The following is a 13,023-nucleotide window of genomic DNA, read 5'->3' on the forward strand; positions in this document are numbered from 1 at the left end:
TTAATACAGCTCTATTTATTGACTGTAATATATCAAACGTATCAGGTTGAGGTTCTACATACGTTCGCCACTCTATCCCTATCCGATTATAAGTGAGCCGTCTCGAAACGCGCAAATTCCCCATGTTGTGCGCGGTTAAATCGTTGGTTATTTCAACCATCCGTGTACCGTCTTGAGCGAGTGGCTGACTTAAATATTTTCCCTTTTGAATAAAACGTTTGATGTGGATGTTGCCGCGGCAGTTGTTCAGCATTCCTGTAGATGTCTGCTGGCAACAAACCCGGGCGTCATAGATAAACATGACAGCTATTGTATTTCATAAGGGACCTCTGTATTTCAAACTAGCGTATTCTGACATTTTCCCCCATTCAACCACTTCGCCACATTCCTTTAGCTGCTCACTGCTATATAGGGTAGGAGAAACTTCTATTTTTGCGTGCTCCTCATCTCCGTTCCATTGCCATCTTCAGCCGGCTTGGATTTTAATATGCATTTCAAAGCAAGCAATCTATTTTATCATAAAGAAAAAAATTGATTCAGATTTTAAAAAGGCAATTTTAATTCTCAACTTTATTGATATTTGTTTTATTTACATGTCATTGGACTAGACCATCAAGCAGTTGCTCTTAACCTAATTTATAACTTCTTTGTCATTGTTAACTCATAAGCCGCCTAATTGGAATTTAGCTAAAGAAATAAATGAGTCACTTGAAACAAGGTCTATGATTTACGAAGGATGTCCAGAAATAAATTAATATTGCCTATTAAATATGATTTAAAGCCACAGATTGTCTTTTTTTAACAAAGCGCCATTAGCCTTTTATCTTTTAGCTTAACATAATATTTAAGAAAAAATATCTCATTGCACCTAAAACAATTTCCCAGTTATAAAATGAGTAACAAACAATTTTTTTACAAAATGCTTTAATGGCTTAATAAATAACAAACGTGAATTTCTGTTGAATTTAAAATAAAAATAGTACAGGATTATTAATGATATGTATATATAAAAAGCATCAAAAACGTCACGGTGGTTTTACCTTTAAATTATACGCTTATATCAAAGCTAGGTTGATACGCTGAATATTGAACTCTTGAATTCCAGCTGAAGTCCAGCAGGGTAGTTTTCTCGGGCCGTTTCTCTTCTTTCTATATAGAATAATAATATTAAATCAAATTATGAATTATAATTTTCATTAAACGGCAATTTTAGCAATTGTCAAATATTTCAAATAAATATAAAGTTCGCGAAAAGGGTAATTTGTCTGTAATTGTTAAAGGCGCGAGATAAACGCTCCGCACAAAGGCTGCAAAAGTGAGTTTGAAACACACGAATAGATAAATAATCAATTGTGCAAAGTTTAAATTGAAAGATGAAAGGATCGACTCGAAAACATCGCTTAGAACTTGACAATTAAGACTCGGATAAGGGCCAATCTTTAGAGAGCAAACGGAGCGATTGGACGGCAAACAGCACTAATTGTTCAAAGTGGGTCACAGAAAATTTTGAATGAAAAATACGTTATATAAATTTCTGGCGATTCAATGCAGCATATTGAGTTTTTCAAAAACGTATTCAATTGTAATTTTCTACGTTTTATCACAATACTTATTGAACGATAAATAAAACTCAGATTGGATTACCTAAACGTTTTTTTTTATAAATGTAATTAATGCATTTTAAAATATTTTATTTAAGTTACATTGAATAAAATATTTAAAAATATAATGAAACAGTGATAGCTTATAAAACAAAGAGGCACTAAGTGCCATTGTATCATCTAAATTTTCCTCACAAATTTCAATAATCGTTATCTGGGATTTTTTATCTAACTTGATTTTTTATTTTAAATTAAAAGCACCTAATTTAAAATAAAAAAATCATTAAAAATAAATGTTTTATTAGTTCGAATAAAAATAACAGTTGTTGATTTCAATATTAATTAAAAATAAGTAAGTTTATAATACAAAAAGCTGTTTTTGCTAGGGCTAAAAATATGGCTGTTAAACTTATGTAGTAAAAATATTTATTTTTAATATGATTTATACAATTTCTTCACTAAAAAAGTAAACTTAATTAATTATGAAAAAAAGTATATTGAAAATAACCCAAATAAAAAGCAATAATATCATATAAATATATTGTTTTAAAAGTCTTTTGTATTTTCACATATGTAAATATAATCCACATTTGGTCTACCAGTTGTCGGTGACTATATACGAACTGTTTTAAAGGAAGTAAATTTCCCAGATTGCAGGATTTATTTGACTGCGCGTTCGGTTGACAGCAGGATATATTATGGCCTCCCAGGACCCCCAAATCAACCGTTTCGCAATTCGGTTCGACTCGCAAAAAAATAGTACACGTAACCTCATCTTTTGCTATATATTTCAAATAGACTTTGCAGCATTTGCATGAAGTCAATGGTGTGCTCTTTTTCCTCTGATCCAGGGTTCGGTATTTATAACCGGACGGTTCATTTGAGATGGAGACTATGGTCCGTAGAAACTTTTTGGAGTTCTTTACGTCTGAAAAGAGACTGGGTCGTAAATATTGGCGGTAAAGACCCGGTTGTGGGGGCAAAGGTTCGTCAGAACGGCCTTTGGGGTTGTTCGACCGTTACACAATAAAACAAGCGGAAGGGAGAAATCCATAAAAGTGTGAGAGGCACGTATAGACGGATGTGTGTTTTCATTGAAATTAAATAATAAAAAAAGAGGGACGCTTGTAAAAATGCATAATAAAGGGCAATGGCGTAAGAAGATTGCCTATCATAGTATAGAGAACAGTACAATGGGAATCCTATTTTTTTAAAGCATTAAATAAGATATATTTTTAAATATTAAATAATTCCTAAATAAATATCGTTTTTTTTTATAATTACAAATATTTACTTTTAAATGTTTATTTTTACTTTTTATGATGCAAAATATAATTTTATTTTAAAGGTTTAACCTCTATCATTAGCATAAACTATTGAAAGCTTTGAAGTAAAATATTCCGATACTCCCCTTTTCACGTCGTCTGCATTTTGATTTTTTTGCGATCAAGGAAGTGATGCATCGATCCAAATTATTATCTAATAAATCACTTTACAAATGTTTTTAATGGACGCAGTTGCGTAGTTTTATATTAATTATTCACTGAGTAAAAATATTTCAATCTTTAATTTTTGGGCCCAATTTTTGCCAAGTCAAGTCCAGACAAAATACGTACTCAACGTGCTCAACTGTAAACTAATGGCCAAAGCAAGACTGGCTGGTAAAACTTAATTTAAAAATAACGAAATTTTTAAAGATTACCTTATAGTGCCAATTGTGTGAGAATTACCAATTAGCGTAACTACTCTTTTTGATCAAAAAATTAAAGCTTAGCGTAAATGTATTTTTTATCACAAATAGATTTTTTGTCTTTTCATGTTGCTATGGAATTTAACCAAATTAAATTATTTTTTAAATAAAGCCTTGTTATTATATAAAGCCAACTAGTTGTTGTTAAGTCTACACGATGAGCACTTTTTATGTTAGTGTTACTTTCAGTTATAAATTTAAAAAAGCAAAAATGAGTTGAGGATTATGTTTATTTTACATGTACTTTAGACTACCACTTGCAAATTTTAATTTGATAAAGAACAACTATATATAATAAACATTATTTTAAAGTTAATGCTGAATGGTTAATACTGTATAAACGTCAGTTTTCAAAACTGGTTATGCATATGGAAGCTTGCTATTTAATTATTAAAATATTGCGACGCACACACATCATAAACCATTACGTTACTAAAAAGCACCCCATTATGAATTTAAAAGCCTCTCGAACAAAAAAGCACAAAACACGTGCTTGAATACAAAACGGTTAAGCGCGCCGTTAAAATATTGCAACGTACACGTACGTATAACGGTCAACAAATCGTACGTTAAGGCCAGAACAAACCGACGGACGTACCGGTATCGCCGCCCGTAATTTTTTTCTCGCCATCTTTTTTATGATCTGTCATGTGGGTAATTTGAAATATTTTATCAAAGCTTTGCACGCCGTGGGCTCTTTTTTCAAAATATTTGTATACATATTTACACCAGGGTTCGGGTATTTTGGGGTGTTCTGCTTTAGGGGGTGGTTCAGTCCGAAGAGCGTTAATTGCCTCGGAAATGTTTGCATATAATCGTCGGCACGGTTATTCCATTAAAAAATTACGCTCTTTGTTGACGTGATCAAATTTAATCATCGGAATTCATATTAATTAACTCGATATTCATATACGTGAGATGGTGCCGTGTTGGGGCGGGTGTGAATTATCGGAGAGCGAGGCACGACGCACAGTGTTCTGATTTGAAAAATCCAGGAAGACGCTTGATCAATGGTGTTAAACAGATTTCTTGCTTTTATATCTGGAACCATGTGTTACTTTCAAATTTTATTATTTTTATTACGTAGAAATGCAATGGTTAAGAAAAAATCATATTTTTTATTTATTACTGTAAAATGTCGTGAATTGCCTAATTTGAAATAAAATAAGATGTTTTTAAAAACCGAAATATTGCATAAATAGTTTTTTATAAACCATTGTTGTTGATTGTGTGACTGTGATTGTGAGTGTCACGATATTATGAAAAATAAACCCGAGTTGAATGAATTGTGCAATTTGACAGGTCAGGTCGGAAAGGGCAGGATGTCGGCTGACTCTTGGGGTCGATCTCATGACCTGCATGTCGTAGGTCATTATTGATTCTGGATTTTGGACGCCTTATAAAATATTTCTGTAAAATTAACGCAACTTTTTCGTTTCATTTATTTGTCTCACACATAGTCTTTGTGTTCTTCTTGTATTTTATATTCAGTATTAAGCATTATGAAAACTAAATCTTGATTATAAATTTATTAAATTAAAAACAATAAGTTATTCTGAGCCTGGTTTTATTTTTAAAGGTTGCGAATTTAGACTCACTGAAGCGTATTTTTGATCTAATTCACAGAACTTCATAATTTTATGATCTTTGGAAATTCAATAAAGTCACTATTCTTCATTTAAGAGCTTAAAAATGTGCAGTAAAAACTATATTAGCAGTCGCAGTGTTGACAGTTTTTTCAAAATTATTTGCAATTTTTATTGTCAATCACTTTTAAAAAGTTTTATTAGACCAACAGTGTAGTTTTTGTCTGTACTTTTTTACTGTCATTAACTTCTTGTCTTTCGACAAAACAGTATCAAAATCTTTTGAAGCAAGAATTTAAGTAGACGCCATATCTATACTGATTTTAAAAGAGCTTTTGTGGTGGGTTTTAAACACCTTTACAATTTATTAAAAATTTACGGTCACTCTATTCGAACCAACAAAAGGAGAGATCAAACCATCGCAAAAAGTGAGCCACACACAAATTTAGAAATTTAATAAAATTGATTATCTAAATTAAAATCCTGGGCCATTGTGCGTCAGATCAAATAATAATTTTATACCTGTTGACAAAAATTTATGGAGTAAAATAATTTAGTTGGAGCTTAGCAAATCTAAATTTTACATTTAATTAAGCGCGTTTAGAATAGTTAAACTTTGATAGTGGTATTAGAAGCATTTCCTTACCTCGCCGCATTGGTAGTGTTATAATAAAATAATATTTTTTTCCTTTAAAATCCTAGTAGAAAATACAATTCATTAATTATATGATGTCTTTAGTTATATTTATATTTTAATATTTTAACTATAACATTGTTTAAATATATTATTTTAACGATTTTAAGTCACTTTTGAGTTATTATGTATAAATAAATACTGTTCAATACTGAATATACCAGTATGACGGATATTAACGGTCGTAAATCAGGACAGGTTTCTCGACAACGATTGTGCAAATAAAGCCATGTGCAAATATCAAACACACACATTCAAGCTTTGATCTTTTTGGCAAATAACAATTATTACGGGTTGAATACCATAAAAATGTGTTGAACCCATTTATTACCAAAAATAATATTTTTTCAACATAAAAACTCCCATAAAGGGACAATTTACGGGTGTCACCCTTTAATATATGTAATTAATTATTCATATGTCTACATGTAGTGATTTATTGTTGCTAATATGCCTAATTTTTAATGGAATATGCAGACATGAAATTTCTTATAACGATTTAATTAGAATGTTTTGTATAGAATAGCAATTATATAAAATAATGTATTTTGCCAAAGATTGAACTTTTATTAGCGCATATTATTTTTTTTATTTCTCTAATTAACAGAAAATTTTATATACTGCGATAATAATGATCCAATAGATAAGTTTATTAGGCATGGTTTGAGTAAATAATAATTTAATGAAATATTAACAAAAAAAATATACAAAAATAAAAAAATTCTATTATGTAAATTTTGGATCACAAAAAAGTATTCTTTAATAGGCAAGTAAGATAAGTTAAATATAGTTTTTGTACTTAGAAAAACATTTTTTTCATATAATTTAGTACGATAGTAATATTAGATAGGTAGAGATGTGTAAAAACATTGATTGCATTGATGCAAGCTCTTTAAAAAAATATTTTTACTGCATGTTTAAATAGATCTCGTCAATAGATTCTCATGTATATGAAAAAAAATATACGCTTGTAAGTAAAATCGGTCACTTAATATGAAACAAGCTAGTATATGTATATATCTTGTTGGAATACCCTATATGAATAAAAAACTACCTTTGAAAATGCCTGAATGTTATATACGAGCGTGCAATGCGAGTACAATATACTTTAAGCCTTCATTTATCATGTGACCCCTTTAGAAGTTGTATGCAAAAATATGAATTATTTTTATAACCTTTTTGTTAATGTATTGTGATTTATATTACACACGAGACCAGTAAAAGATTTTTTCTCTTGTACATAATTCACGCGCAGCGGACAAATTTTTACACGAACGAAAGCATTCCAAATAGTTTTTATTTATTTTTTGCAAACGATAAACGTTCGACGTGTTCGTCGTAAATCTTTTTTTTATTGAATAATTTGTATGGAGCTTCGGACGTATTGTTAAATTTCACAAACGAGAGAATCCATTATGTGCGAAACCACTATGAAAAAGATAAATTCTGAATTTATCAAGTCCTAAAAGACAATTGAAACGAAGTATACACATCCACTAGTGTCTGAGAATAAAATAAAACAAGCAGATGTAAAATCTATCCGAGGGTTTAAATGGGTCAGAATGATCGCGCCCGTCCACGGGCCCACTTTTAACAACAGCTGGCTTACACTTTATGAGGCCACTAAATAAAAGTACCGAGCCGAGGACTCGAGACCGTAATTGATGTTTCAGCAAAAGTGCTTAATTCAATTTCTCCATAGGACAATCGTAAAATTGCAATTGTTCCAGCTATAAAATGCGATTTATTTTCGCGGCCTCTTCACGAATTAACTTAACATATTTTTTTGGTTAAATACATTTTGTTTGAATATAACAAAAAAGCAAACTTGAATAATAAAAAAATATCATGATACTAGTTGCAGTTTTTTAGTTAGTACTTGTTTTAATAAATACAGCTTATTTGTACAAATATAATTTAATATTACCTATGAAACAAACACACATCACCTTGAGCTTGAACATCTTTGAAGCTTTATTGCACATATTTTTTACATACTGATGAAATCTGTAGTACTCTTTAAATAATTAATCACGTATGTGCGATGTATCAAATTTTTACCCATTTATAATGAAATTTACGTGGTATTTTTGCTCTCAAATATGTAATGGATTATTATGTACACTAAATGGTAATCTATTTGCGGATGGCATTTCAACTCAATACTAAAAGTTATGTACCATCTTAATTGGAATCTATTTTAAGGAATACTTTAAGGGCAATGGCAAAACGTAATTGAATAATACGAATTACTTTATTAATATCATTAATAAACAGAAAATGTATGAATGAGCCAAAATTAAAACTTTGAGGAGTTCCTGATATTCAAACAATTTAATTATTTTAGAGAAATAGGGTATAATAAACTTTATCGAAAGCCTTTTAAAAATCAGTATACATTACATCTACTCGATTGCCAATAGCAGTTTTTTTTGTTACAAAATTAAAAACAATCGTTATTACTGATCTCGATAAACCAAAACCATGCTGTTGAATAATCAAATATCCTTTGATATGGTTACGTATATATATTTTAATTTATTAATATTATAACGGTCAATCATGGTTAAAATGTATGTTTTAAAGTATGTTCTTTGTTATTTGTCAATAACAGTAGTGAATTATTTATAAAAAATAATGGATGGATTCTTTGCGAGAACCAGAATAGATTAGAACAATGGATAAACAGAAAAGCAGCTCCAAAACATGCTATGATATCTAGTTTGAATCTGAAAATAATTATGGTGATATTATGAAGCAATTGTTTATTCATCGTTTTTTAAACCAGTTTAGGGGGCGTAGCCCTAGGGGGGTGGACCTTGCGGCCAATGAGACTTTTGTGTGAATCTAGATGTAAGTGATATTTACATGTGACAAATGGACGATTAACGGCGTGACGCTTCTTCCAACTGCGATGAAGGTGGCGCAGGTTGTGATATCTCAGGGCTCTTGTGGCTGCGTGCGGCGAGTGGTTCGGGAGTTACAGGAGTGATCTTCTGGTCTGTCGGTGAGGGCGCGTGTCTGGTTCCTCCGGATGGCTGCTGGTAGATCTCTCTCTCTGGCTGGGTGGATCGTCTGCATGCGTGGCTGGCTCTCTGCTCGTCTCGACCCATTTCTTGTCTGGTAGGGTTCCTCAGACCTTCTGCCTCTCTGCTGTCTCCGGCCGTCTGCCCTCTTCTCATTGGAGTCCTGGCTTATATTCTTTAGGGGTTGCACGCTTGCTAGCCAATCGCGATTGTGCATCGATCTCCTAGCCAATCGCTGCAGTCGCTTCGTAGAACTCGAGAAATCGGATGTTGCATTTTCGAAAGCGAGTTTTTTGCTTGTCTAGATTTTCGAATTTTTCGGAAGTCGTTGTTGTTTTTGGTCACGGTCATTAACAATGAGACAATTGCCCTTTTAAATCTGGACCTATTTGTGTGGTCGCCACACCAGATATGAAATTATATTGTAAAGAAATTAAAACCATGCATAAAAGTAATAGCCATTAAACATCAGATATTGGTAAACAGACTTGGAGCGATATTTTTTTATGATAATGCGAAAGTTCATACTTAATAATTACTGGAAAAAAATTAAACAAATTAGGGTTAAAAAATTTATTTTTTATATTACCTTTTACCTTTTCCCTACAAGATAATTTAATGATTAAATCGTTGGCTAAAGACAGTATAGAGTATATTTTGATTATAAAAATGGTAGTTGAAAAAAAATATAGTGCACTAAAAACTATCGGTCACTATATATTATATAAAACAACAGTATTTTGTAGCTTTTAAGTGATTGGAGAATTCAAATTTATTTATATTTAAATATATATTTAAATTAAGTGATTTACGATCCACATCAATAATGCATCGCTTTGGTTGTATGCTTTAAGTCGCTGTAATTAGCCTTCACATCCTCTGATCTTCTCAATGGACTAATACCACTGACCTTTCTTGCCGTTTATATTAATGATGTATAAATAAATTATTAGTTCAATCACTTAAACTCCACTTTAGATATCACACCTAAAATGTATTAAATAAACGTTTTACACGTGAACCCGTGCTACACGCAATCACCAATACGATAAAAAAACAATAAATAAAATAAACCCACCCACAAATCACAGTTTTTTCGCCGAAGCAAATTATACGAGACCAATCGCGAAATAAAGCAGTATTTCTGAGTAAACGCTTCCGGCCCCCGATTTCCATATTTTACAGGCACCTCAACGCGCAATTGATTGTACGTCGCGATTTTTGCGCTCGCGTTTATTGTCGGCCGGGAAAAGATAAAGCCGCAATAAATAATACTGGAAAAGGTTATATCGAAATAGGCAATTGCCGACAATCGGCCGACGTTTACGACGGATCCGGAGCTGCCAATGAATTTATGCTTCCCAGGCGGGCGAACCTCCCAATACGCCCGCAATACGGCAACAAACATGGGGGCGCCGAGTTACCCCACGCTTAAACAAAATATACTCGTTGCCGATGATACGCCGCACTAAATTTAGATAAATGACCGGCGCCCTTTGACAACGGAGGGCTTTTAAAAAAATACATAAACACACAAGAACGTATTATGTAGGTTTTTAGGCATACTTAGCGCTGAATAGACCAAATCGCCTATTAAAGGCAAATGAAAAAAATTATTTGGGTACGATTGGAAGTTATCTTAAAATTTAAGTTACAACGACTGTTTACTAAACGTTAGATTTCATCCTATTAAAATATGTATATTAAAATACTAAGCTGCATAGTTGTGAACTGAACGTAGGTTTCCTTCGTGATCTAGTTGTATATCTTTTGTATATTTTTAATTTAGGATATCGTTTTATATATAATATAAAATAAAGAAAAACGGCCAAAAAGTGTCACGAGTTATTATTTAGAGCAGGTACTTCTCGAATAAAATTCAAACATGTTTGACCTCATAATAACAAGCCAGTGATTAAGAAGGGCTATCTTTTGGAACCAAGTTCGAATGAACTTGATAACGTATATTGTGTTTCTTTAGTTGGCAGATCCCGATCGACGCGACAGCCAATTGTCAATAGTCAATCGACAGTTGTCAAGTCGGTTGTTGCGCTGATAAATTTGTTAACAAATTTGTCAATGCAAATATTACTTATTTGCTTGTAGTTGATTGAAAATAATCGTATTTAAATCGAAAATATTTGTAAATTATTCATATGACATTAGACATATGAGCCGTTAATTTTGAAAGTGGGGCAAGTTCATATTATGTTATTTTTGGATAATTAATGGTTTGCGTTTGAACTGATCTAAAAATATAAGTAAGCAATAATAGGTTTATTTTGTATTGTTTTCGGTCTTTTTTAATAAAAATTGTATATGCAATATTTATATTCGCGTTATTTAAGCAAAAAACATGTTTTGAATAGAGTCCAATGGACTTACCTCACTTTCAAAAGCAATGATTTTATAAAAATGTTGATTTTCTGTTTTCAAGAATTTAATTGAATAATTTATTTCTTTACTTCTCTATTTTACTTCAACACTTTATACTTTTTTCGAATAGGTGCATTAAATTCTTGTGATCCTCTGGATGCAATTGGTTCACCCTAGGTATACATATGAATTTTCTCATCATGTTAATTGTGGAATCCTTGATTAAAAGAAACATGTTTCGTTTATAGTATAAAACAGAAACTGTCAGTTTATCGTATTGTAGTGATTTATCAACGTATAAATTCTACATTTTTAATATATTTCTTTCAAAGTTTAAATACTTTCTATTTGAATTGTGAGACCTTGTATAAAGGCTTTCTGATTGAGGAAAAACTTTCAATGTGGTTCTTTACGCGTTTTAATTCTTCCTCGTTGGTTTTCCTGGAGAAATCTATTCTACGACGAAAATTTTCTCTTAAATGTTAATTACATTATAAAACATGAGATAGGCTTAGAAAAGTGTGTTCTGCGTATCAGCAAATAGCACTAAGAAAAATCAACAGTCATTGTATATTCTATAAGCAAGCACTAGGGTCATTTTTGGAAGACCCAGATATGAAGAAAAAACGTAGATTTTACATCTCAGTGTGGGATAGTGAGCTTCACTTTTTTTGTGAATCATACCATCGTGATATACTTATTCTATGTCTTACATTAAAAAGTCTATTTATTTTTTTATATAGAAATTAGCTTTAGTCTTTATAGAAATATTTTTATTTCTCAGTTTTTACATCGTAATTATTACACTAATATGTTTATGAATAAACGTTACATGAAAAATAACTTACAACAATGAGGATGGATCGTCATACCATCAATAAACAAGGTGAAAAAGAGTGGAATTTGTGGAACCAATTAACCACGCAAATGGTGGGATCACTGTATTACATTATGTATACATATTACGTATATGCCAGGACCGTCACTCGGCCGCAACTCAGGAGCACTCAATTAGCCAGACAATGGGAGGTCCAAGTGACCTCCCGCTCGTGTTTAATACATGTCACGTACGGCAATGTGCCACCCCTTCATTAATCATCGAAGCCTTATTAATTAATCAACGCCAAATTAAAAAAAGGCCCCGGGCGGCGCAGAAGCCATTTTTCGCCCGTTTCACCATTAATAACTACAGGCGCGGGCTCTTAATTTGGCCCCGGGCCTGGTTGACGCTCGACGTACTTTTTTGCGATATTCAACTCGCTCAAAATTCATATTCGTCACTAGTGACCCACCCTCTCGTTCTGTATAGTTGCAGTGAAGGCTGTAAAATATGTCAAAAGCCGTAAATTTTACCAAGAATTAAACCATAATCTGATCGAACATTGTTTTCTCGAAATAAAGAAGTAATATTTATTTATTCAACATATGTTAATGTATAAGCTTTATTGTTTCAAGTGTTAAAAAATCTGATTCGCATTGATACATTGTTGCAAACAAAATTAAAACTTTCATAACTCACTTTACAAAACAAGGAACACTGGAAATGTTTTTGAGACTTTATTTGTAATATTTTTATATTCAAATATCAATGAGTTCATCCTTAGTTAGATAAGCATTTGTGATAAATTTTTATCAAAAAAAGCGGTAAAGACATGGCTTATTTTTAATTTCATCTAGATAAAAATAAACTGGAGAGATCTTGAAGTTTTGCTGCCTTAAACTCCAAAGTGCGAATGTCAGTAAGTGTCAGAAAAAGTGTCTGAAGAAGTTTCTTTACATTTCTCTAACATTGGTTTTAGCCCAATGCTTTGTAGCGAGATAAATCATTACCAACTGGTGATTGGTGAATCGGTGACAGGTACTATATCATTATTTGTAAATTAATATGCGTACCATAATTTACAATTAATTGATATTATTTTGCATCTAAAGCTGGTTTACGGTCTAATAAGTCTGCTGCCAGGACCCGATCCTGTTGCCGCTATGTTAC

General features: G+C 31.9%; 1 protein-coding gene across 1 annotated transcript in view; it reads left to right on the top strand.

Annotated features, from left to right (window-relative positions):
• Positions 1–13,023, top strand: part of side-VII (sidestep VII transmembrane protein) — a 542,053-nt gene that overhangs the window by 338,344 nt on the left and 190,686 nt on the right. The gene's annotated exons all lie outside the window — the stretch shown is intronic.

This window comes from Plectrocnemia conspersa, unplaced genomic scaffold (assembly GCF_051122295.1).
Source record: "Plectrocnemia conspersa isolate PC_06_02 unplaced genomic scaffold, ASM5112229v1 ptg000008l, whole genome shotgun sequence".
In the NCBI taxonomy this organism is placed as follows: Eukaryota; Metazoa; Arthropoda; class Insecta; order Trichoptera; family Polycentropodidae; genus Plectrocnemia; species Plectrocnemia conspersa.